This window comes from Notolepis coatsorum (assembly GCF_963971535.1).
Source record: "Notolepis coatsorum genome assembly, contig: SCAFFOLD_839, whole genome shotgun sequence".
NCBI classification, from domain to species: Eukaryota; Metazoa; Chordata; class Actinopteri; order Aulopiformes; family Paralepididae; genus Notolepis; species Notolepis coatsorum.
This window is the reverse complement of record NW_028173694.1, coordinates 1-10,657: the sequence shown is the minus strand read 5'-3', so window position 1 is coordinate 10,657 and position 10,657 is coordinate 1.

Here is a 10,657-nt window from a genome sequence, read left to right as displayed (position 1 = left end):
CCGTGAGCTGGGTCAGTTACGTTAGAACCCATAGGGGCCTCTATGGTCGGGGTAGCCTGGTCGTTAGGGTTAGACATAATTTTACTTTCTAGTTTTACCGCGTTTACTGTTGGTAGAAGACTAGGTTGTTGACTGACAGCGTAAGCCTCTAGGTACTGAGGGAGCTGTCGTTTGCGCCGCGGGCGTTGTTGGTTAGGAGGATCGTTTCGTGGAGTGTTTATCATAGGCCATTTTTATATTAATAACACTATATTAATATTACACTGATTACCCTCCGGCTCGAAGGACCAATTGTAACTGAGGGGTACAATTCCCTGACTGTATTGTTAGATATGATACTTACTACCACTACCTCTTGTACTTTAGACTCTGGCCACCCAGTACTAGGTATAAATAATTATGATAAACACTCCCACCTGATGAAACGGATCCAACACAAATGTACCAAGTCGAAAGTCTGCGTTTAATAATAATACATAGCAAAAGGTATGTACAACGATCACTTAATTACATTTATGATTTGAAATAGTATGCACTTTTATGGCAAATGAGTATTCGTAGGCAGATCAATATCGAATGTCCAATCTCTGATTGCGCAGGAAGCAAATATACAACCTGGAATATTTAGGGAACAATAGCAATGATACTTGAATGATTATATAGCTGGATACACTAGGGGGAGGTTCCGACTGCTTGTAGGACAGCTGGAGGGGGGGGGTAGAGTCTGGCTGTATCCCGTCTGGCCGAGGGTATCCTGGGAGAGCCCACAGTTGTGCGACCCGGTGCCCAGCGATCCTCGATCCACAGATGAAAGCAGTTGGACTCTCTGTGGCCGGCGTCCTCCGGTCCACGATGGAGAGACGTGAGGCGACCTCGTCGTGTAGAGCGTCTTCTCACCTGTCGTCCTCTCCGGGGGGGGTATTTCCAACACACCGCAGTGTTGGCCTTTATCCATAGAATAATCAAAGTACTCAAAGCATAATCCAAGCCGGGGAAGGCTAGCCGTCGTCGGTAGAATAATCCAATATACAGGTCCACTCGCTCGTTGGCCTGGAGCTCCTCGGGTGCCGCTTCACGTGGGGTCAACCACCCTGGATAAGCGTCCAGCTGATGCCCGAAACGATGGGGGTGCTGATTACTATAGAACTCTTACCGCACGAGGCACTACATATGAATAGACTATTATTAGCTTAATAGAATACGTCCAACTCGACGATATAGTGCCAAATATGACTATTCAAATATTAATATACACGATGTCTCAATGCCGATACTGGGCCGAATTGGCCTTACTGCCCACACGTGGTTCGCGGGGAGGCTTTTGCGTCTGTCACTCTGTTGGAGGGTAATGAACTGGACTAAAAGAAAGCTCTACTTTAATAGCGCAGTATATATACGCACTATGAACAAATAGTACCATTAGTGGTGCGGTAGACATATTCCTACGCGGAACTAGGACTTGTCCATACATGTTGAGCGGTACGATTGAACCTGGTCTGAGGGGTATGGCGACCTGGCACCAAGGTCTCGTCCAATGGTAGAATGGAGACTATTATGGGATGTTCAGTAGACTAGAAGGGATATTCAATGCATATTGTACAAGGAATATACAAGGGATATCAGGGGATATACAAATACAATTAAATATATATATATAAATAAATATATATATTCGGTTTAATCTGATCCTTCAGAACAGTTAGGGTTATGTTATTTAATTATTTGGGGGAGCCAGCCCCCCAAACTCCTGAAATACATAGAAATCTATGAAATCTAAATAAAACAATCTATGACATTTATATTAAAAAGAGCTAGCCCCCCAAACCCCTAAAATACATAGAAATCTATGCATTTTGGAACAGTTACTATATATAGTCAAGAAAGCATTTAGTCATACTTAAACTTAAAGTATTTGCATTTAACATTGTTTAAATAAATTGGCTGAACTATAGCCTCAACTTGAGCATAATACTGTATGCATATAAAGTGCTGTAAAAACAAAGCCTGGGAACACTTTTACTGAAAGAGGACAATAATACAATGAAACACTTGTGTAACCCAAATTAAAAGATTAATAAAAAATTAAGTGCAAAGAAGAGTAGGCACAAGTAATTTTTTCCCAGATTGAGTACTTGCATGAATTATGAATAGGGGGTGAAAGGGGTTAACAGGCTGTAGTGTGGTAGTGAAAGCAAGGCAAGAAAAGATAATGTGTCTTATTAAGTTATTTCTCTATTCACAGATCGACAGCGCACCCTTCCTGTGTATCACTTGTGCCGCAGACTCAGATTCCCCTATAGGTTAAAAAATAAATACGCAATTTAAATCAGAATATGTTCCATGTTGACTATTTCTGACTTCTGACACGTTTTTTTTCATTAACTAAAAATAGACAAAAATGTCATCCGTTTTCGTCGACTAAATCTAGACTAAAACAAAAAAGACAAAATTTAGACAAAAACTGACTAAGACTAAAATGCTCAGACATTTAGTTGACTAAAACTGACTAAACGAAAAATAAATGAAGATGTATGATGGAAACGAAAAAGGAGCACTTGACACATGACTAAGACTAAAATTAAAATGAAAATAGCTGCCAAAATTAACACTGGTGATGTAACCACAGTAATCGATTTTATAGAACCATTCCCATGGAAATTGACATTCAGAAATGTAAAGAAAGAGGGTTTTAATATGGTTTATTGTCATTCTGTGCTAAAGTGGATTTTTTAAACCCTGCAGAGGGCTGCGAAGTGGGTATCGCCATCTGTGTGTCTGTGTGTCTGTCCACGACATAGTTCCGGCAGTTCTGATCCGATTTGCATACGACTTTACACATAGGTTGACAACAGGCCTGAGTTCTCAAATATCTTTCAAATATTTGATTTGAATTCATTCTGACCATTTTCCATTGACATCCGTATTGAGTTGGTTTTGCACATTGTGTGAACTTTTTGACAAGGAATAGTTTACCATGTGACCCCAGCAGTGGCGGTTGGAATGCCCCACGGGCCCTGAGGCGAGATTGACAGCTCGGGCCCCCCCCCCCCCCACACCGATATTTATTGTATTATTAAAAAAAGAAATATCAAATTTTTTATTTTTTTTCCAACATGAAACAAAACATATCACAATACAATAATAATACGTCAAATGTATATACTCTCTTTTCTGGACTCTTTTAGTATCACAAACAGTACTGTATTTGCAAATCTGGTATGTCATGTATAGATGTAGCAGTACTGTCTATCTGTATGTCATTATGTTATAATGAATTGAAAATGGGGGACCCTGATGTAAACAAGACGAAAGTCTTTCTCTGGTCTGCATCCCCTTAACAATTGTATGTATTGAGCTGTACTGTATTGTACCCATTCTGCAATCTGTTAAATAAAGTTTTCATTCATTCACCATGACATGTTTAGGTATTTGGCCAGATCCAGCTTGTCTGTGATGAGAGTGTTTTCTGTCTTTATGATTGACTATCATCATTAGATATTTCAGTTTCGTTATTACAGTAGCTGGCTAACAGTACTAACTGGCTAACAGTACTAACTGGCTAACAGTACGTTAGTTGACTAATACCAGAGTCAGAATTGGGTAATAGGCCGACTACTCGCAGTGATGCGACCTATGTTACCACATAACCTTTGTCATCTCTGGTACTATGCAGTGCACTATGCAAAACGGCAAAGAGATAGGTAACGTTTGTTAAGTGCCAAATTACCATCATCATGATACACCCTCACATAATTCACAAAGTGTTCACGTGCGCCACCCATGTGGTAACCTAGAAATACCATAGATTGTGGCTAGGTGGTAACGTATATGTTTTCTATGATCACTATGAATTGAAAATGGGGGACCCTGATGTAAACAAGACGAAAGTCTTTCTCTGGTCTGCATCCCCTTAACAATTGTGTGTATTGAGCCGTACTGTATTGTACCCATTCTGCAATCTGTTAAATAAAGTTTTCATTAATTCATTCATTCATTCACATTACGTTAGTTAGCATCCAAGCTAGGGTGATAACGTTAGTAGTTAGCTTACCTGCAATAATGTTGTCATCGTCCTGGACAGATAAGACTTGTTAAATCATAATATATCCACACTTTGTGCTGGTCCTCAGTAACTGTCCCCTTTAGCTGCTCGGCGTCGTCGGATTTTAATACACCATCGTAGCGGTGGTGATGTTTTAGGTGACTAGTATTATGTTGGATGTGTTATAGCTTGTTGCCCCTATAGCAAGCGATCTTTTTTCATGTCGCGTTCACGTTACGTGGGAAGAAGCGGAAGAACCAGAGGACATCTCGTTGCTACAACTAGGAAGCCTTCACGCATTGACTCGATCAAAACGCCCACATCCATACTTCCGCAATTCGTGACACGAAGTGGGAGATATCGGGGTCTATAAAAAATCCCATATGTCCTAGTAGGAATTACCACTAGGAGGCTGACGTGAATGGTTTTTCCCAGTCGGAAGCTGGTTCTTCCGATTCTTCCCACGTAACGTGAACGCGGCACCTCCGCGCTGCTTGTGAAACTTACGTGGCTACGTCACAGCCAAGAAAGGGAGCGCTGGATTTGTGCAAAACGCCCTGTTCCTAAACCACACGCTATCAGTCGTACTCGTACCACAGTACTGGCAAAACGGGAGGACGCACCAGTCCCAGTTGCCGTTACCAGTTGCCGTTCGATCCAGTCCCACACGCGAACGGCAACTCCATTCAGTCCCGGGCCTGGGCCTGGGCCCCCCTCCCCCCAGACGCTGCCTCGGCAGCCTCGCCTATATCGCCGCCTGTGGACCCCAGGAACACCACTGGGCCAAATGGTCAAATGTATCCATGCATCAATAACCAATCAGATGTAAATAAAAAATAAAAACATTTATAATATATATATATCCATTGACACTTCCAGGGTTGACAGGAGGAACACTAAAATGTTTGGTAATCAGCCGTTATGGGTTAATCGTCTATGACTGGTCTTGACCCTAAACTGCATGGGAATAAAATAAATAATCTGACATATTTGTAAAGGTGAGGTTCTTGTGGTTCCAATGAGCTAGCAAGATGTGTTTAGGTGACAGGTGAATTGTAAATGGCCATACCAGATTTCCCCTGTCAAACTTTTGTTAAACTTTGGAAAGTTTTTTGAAAGGGGTAGATACAGTTTCACCAGGATCTCTAGTTTCAGGTGATGCCTCAATCTTTGCTCTAACTTGAATTGACATATCTCAAACCCTGCCCTCTATTTTCTTGGTCCCCTAATCACAACTGTTGCTTACAGTTGACAGTAATGTCAGCTGAATTGCTGGCGAGTCGGCCATCATGCAACTACAGAAGAGAAATGGAGGGACGGGAAACATACAGGAGAAGAGGAAGAGGAGAGGAGAGGATAATGAAAATGAGAGAATGAGGAGAGGAGAGGAGGAGAGAAAAGAGCAGAGGAGAGGAGAGTGGATTAAAGGAGAGGAAGAGGAGAGGAAATGAGGAGAGAGGAAAGGAGGGGAAAAGGACAAATGGAGAGGAGATAAGAGAGATGGAGAGGAGAGGAGATGGATGGAGAGGAGAGGAGATAAGAGGGATGGAGAGGAGATAAGAGGGGTGGATAGGAGAGGAGAGAAGATGGATGGAGATGTGAGGAAAAAGAGGGATGGGGAGGAGAGGGGAAAATAGGGATGGGGAGGAGAGAAGAGGGATGGAGAGGAAAGGAGAGGAGAGGGATGGAGAGAAGAGAAGATGGATGGAGAGGAGGGGAGGGGAGAGAAGAGTGGTGGAGAGGAGAGAAGAGGGATGTAGATGAGATAAGAGGGATGGAGAGGAGATACGAGGGATGGAGATGAGAGGAGAGAAGAGGGGTGAAGAGGAGAGAAGAGGGATGGAGAAGAGATGAGAGGGGTGGAGAGGAGATACGAGGGATGGAGAGGAGAGAAGAGCGGTGAAGAGGAGATACGAGGGATGGAGAGGAGAGGGGAGAAGAGGGATGGAGAGGAGAGGAGAGAAGAGAGATGGAGAGAGAAGAGGAATGGAGATGAGAGGGGAGATGATAGGGATGGAGAGGAGAGAAGAGGGATGGAGGGGAGAGAAGAGAAGAGAGATGGAGAGAGAAGAGGAATGGAGATGAGAGGGGAGATGATAGGGATGGAGAGGAGAGAAGAGGGATGGAGAGGAGAGAGGAGAAGAGAGATGGAGAGGAGAGGAGAGGGATGGAGAGGACAGGAGAGAAGAGGGATGGAGAGGAGAGGAGAGGGATGGAGAGGACAGGAGAGAAGAGGGATGGAGAGGAGAGAAGAGAAGAGAGATGGAGAGAGAAGAGGAATGGAGATGAGAGGGGAGATGATAGGGATGGAGAGGAGATAAGAGGGATGGAGAGGAGAGAAGAGAAGAGGGATGGAGAGGAGAGGAGAGGGATGGAGAGGACAGGAGAGAAGAGGGATGGAGAGGAGAGGAGAGGAGAGGCATGGAGAGGACAGGAGAGAAGAGGGATGGAGAGGAGAGGGATGGAGAAGAGAGGAGAGGAGAGAAGATGGATGGAGAGGAGAGGGATGGAGAGGACAGGAGATGAGAGGAGAGGAGAGAAGAGGGGTGGAGAGGAGAGGAGAGGAGAGGGATGGAGAGGACAGGAGAGAAGAGGGATGGAGAGGAGAGGGATGGAGAGGACAGGAGAGAAGAGGGATGGAGAGGGATGGAGAGGACAGGAGATGAGAGAAGAGGGATAGAGAGGACAGGAGATGAGAGAAGAGGGATGGAGAGGAGAGGAGGTCTGATATGATAAGAGCTCTATGACTCATCCTTTTAGCTTAGACAAGCATCACGCTGGGAGTGACTCACACACACACACACACGCACACACACACACACACGCACACGCACACACACACACACACACACGCACACGCACACACAGTCCAAATGACGCAAACAGTTCACCACACCCTATGCCATTATCATGCCGAGCATGCACACACAGACACACATAGACGCACACACACACAAGCACTAATACACATGCAGACAGACACGTACACAAATAAATGTGCATGCACATACATACACACTCACACACACACACACACACACACACACACACACACACACACACACACACAAACACACACACACACACACACACAAAACAGAGACACACACATACATACATACACTACAGTAGTACACACAGACATACGGTAGAAGAGCAGTGAAGCCTCAGGGGGCTCCTTCCCCACCATACTGCCATTCTTCTCTAATGATGGCCTTGTGGAGGGAGATAGAGAGAGAGAGAGAGAGAGAGAGAGAGAGAGAGAGAGAGAGAGAGAGAGAGAGAGAGAGAGAGAGAGAGAGAGAGAGAGAGAGAGAGAGAGAGAGAGAGGGGGGGGAGAGAGAGAGGTGTAGACACAGAGAGGGAGAGAAGGAGAGATATGGAGAAACAAAGATGGAGAGAGAGGGATGGCGGGAGGAATGGAGGAAGGGATGAAAAGATGTATGTAAGGATGAAGGGAGGGAAGGAGGGAGGGAATAGTGACAAGGAGGGAGGTGGAGAGCAGGATGCAGGTGAGATCAATAGAGGGAGGATGGATAGAAGGGATGGTGGGAAGAGGAAGGAGGGAGGGAGAGATGGAGTGAGCTGGGGAGAGAGGGAAGGAGGGAGGGGAGAGATGGAGTGAGCTGGGGAGAGAGGGAAGGAGGGAGGGAGAGATGGAGTGAGCTGGGGGGAGAGAGGAGGGAGGGAGGGAGAGATGGAGTGAGCTGGGGAGAGAGGGAAGGAGGGAGGGAGAGATGGAGTGAGCTGGGGAGAGAGGGAAGGAGGGAGGGAGAGATGGAGTGAGCTGGGGAGAGAGAGGAGGGAGGGAGAGATGGAGTGAGCTGGGGAGAGAGAGAAGGAGGGAGGGAGAGATGGAGTGAGCTGGGGAGAGAGAGGAGGGAGGGAGAGATGGAGTGAGCTGGGGAGAGAGAGGAAGGAGATAGGGAGAGAGAGGAGGGAGGGAGAGATGGAGTGAGCTGGAGAGAGAGGGAAGGAGGGAGGGAGAGATGGAGTGAGCTGGGGAGAGAGGGAGGGAGAGATGGAGTGAGCTGGGGAGAGAGAGGAGGGAGGGAGAGATGGAGTGAGCTGGGGAGAGAGAGAAGGAGGGAGGGAGAGATGGAGTGAGCTGGAGAGAGAGGGAAGGAGGGAGGGAGAGATGAGTGAGCTGGGGAGAGAGGGAGGGAGAGATGGAGTGAGCTGGGGAGAGAGAGGAGGGAGGGAGAGATGGAGTGAGCTGGGGAGAGAGAGAAGGAGGGAGGGAGAGATGGAGTGAGCTGAGGAGAGAGGGGAGGAGGGAGGGAGAGATGGAGTGAGCTGGGGAGAGAGGGAAGGAGGAGGGAGAGATGGAGTGAGCTGCGGAGAGAGGGGAGGGAGGGAGAGAGAGATGGAGGGAGGGAGAGATGGAGAGAGAGGAGGGAGGGAGAGATGAGTGAGCTGGGGAGAGAGAGGAGGGAGGGAGGGAGAGATGGAGTGAGCTGGGGAGAGAGAGAAGGGAGGGAGAGATGGAGTGAGCTGGAGAGAGAGGAGGAGGGAGGGAGAGATGGAGTGAGCTGGGAGAGAGGGAAGGAGGGAGGGAGAGATGGAGTGAGCTGGGGAGAGGAGGGAGGGAGGGAGAGATGGAGTGAGCTGGGAGAGAGAGGAGGGAGGGAGAGATTGGAGTGAGCTGGGGAGAGAGGGAAGGAGGGAGGGAGAGATGGAGTGAGCTGGGGAGAGAGAGAGGAGGAGGGAGGGAGAGATGGAGTGAGCTGGAGAGAGAGAGGAGGGAGGGAGGGAGAGATGGAGTGAGCTAGGGAGAGAGAGGAGGAGGGAGGGAGAGATGGAGTGAGCTGGGGAGAGAGAGGAGGAGGGAGGGAGAGATGGAGTGAGCTGGGGAGAGAGGGAGGGAGGGAGAGATGGAGTGAGCTGGGGAGAGAGAGAGAGGAGGGAGAGATGGAGTGAGCTGGGGAGAGAGAGGAGGAGGGAGGGAGAGATGGAGTGAGCTGGAGAGAGAGAGGAAGGAGGGAGGGAGAGATGGAGTGAGCTGGGGAGAGAGGAAGGAGGGAGGGAGAGATGGAGTGAGCTGGGGAGAGAGGAGGAGGAGGGAGAGATGGAGTGAGCTGGGGAGAGAGAGGAGGAGGGAGGGAGAGATGGAGTGAGCTGGGAGAGAGAGAAGGAGGGAGGAGAGATGGAGTGAGCTGGGGAGAGAGAGAGAGAGGAGGAGGGAGAGATGGAGTGAGCTGGAGAGAGAGGAGGGAGGGAGGGAGGAGTGAGCTGGAGAGAGAGAAGGAGGGAGGGAGAGATGGAGTGAGCTGGGAGAGAGAGAGAGAGGAGGGAGGGAGAGATGGAGTGAGCTGGAGAGAGAGGAAGGAGGGAGAGATGGAGTGAGCTGGGGAGAGAGAGAGAGAGGAGGGAGGGAGAGATGGAGTGAGCTGGGGAGAGAGAGAAGGAGGGAGGGAGGGAGAGATGGAGTGAGCTGGGAGAGAGGAGGAGGGAGAGATGGAGTGAGCTGGGGAGAGAGAGAGGAGGAGGGAGAGATGGAGTGAGCTGGGGAGAGAGAGAGAGGAGGAGGGAGAGATGGAGTGAGCTGGGGAGAGAGAGGAGGAGGGAGGGAGAGATGGAGTGAGCTGGGGAGAGAGAGAAGGAGGGAGGAGAGATGGAGTGAGCTGGGGAGAGAGAGGAGGGAGGGAGGGAGAGATGGAGTGAGCTGGGGAGAGAGGGAAGGAGGGAGAGATTGGAGAGGAGGGAGGGAGAGATGGAGTGAGCTGGGGGAGAGAGGAGGGAGGGAGAGATGGAGTGAGCTGGGGAGAGAGGGAAGGAGGGAGGGAGAGATGGAGTGAGCTGGGGAGAGAGAGGAGGGAGGGAGAGATGGAGTGAGCTGGGGGAGAAGAGAGGAGGGGAGAGATGGAGTGAGCTGGGAGAGAGAGAGGAGGAGGGAGGGAGTGATGGAGTGAGCTGGGGGGAGATAGGGGAGGGAGGGAGAGATGGAGTGAGCTGGGGAGAGAGGGAAGGAGGGAGGGAGAGATGGAGTGAGCTGGGGAGATAGGGGAGGGAGGGAGAGATGGAGTGAGCTGGGGGGAGAGAGGGAGGGAGGGAGAGATGGAGTGAGCTGGGGGGAGAGAGGAGGAGGGAGGGAGAGATGGAGTGAGCTGGAGAGAGAGGAGGAGGGAGGGAGAGATGGAGTGAGCTGGGGGAGAGGGAAGGAGGGAGGGAGAGATGGAGTGAGCTGGGGAGGTAGAGAAGGAGGGAGGGAGAGATGGAGTGAGCTGGGGGGAGAGAGGGGAGGGAGGGAGAGATGGAGTGAGCTGGGGGAGAGGGAAGGACGGGAGGGAGAGATGGAGTGAGCTGGGGGGAGAGAGAAGGAGGGAGGGAGAGATGGAGTGAGCTGGGAGAGAGAGGAGGGAGGGAGGGAGAGATGGAGTGAGCTGGGAGAGAGAGAAGGAGGGAGGGAGAGATGGAGTGAGCTGGGGAGAGAGGGAGGGAGGGAGAGATGGAGTGAGCTGGGAGAGAGAGAAGGAGGGAGGGAGAGATGGAGTGAGCTGGGGGGAGAGAGGGGAGGGAGGGAGAGATGGAGTGAGCTGGAGAGAGAGAGGAGGGAGGGAGAGATGGAGTGAGCTGGAGAGAGAGAGGAGGGAGGGAGGAGAGATGGAGTGAGCT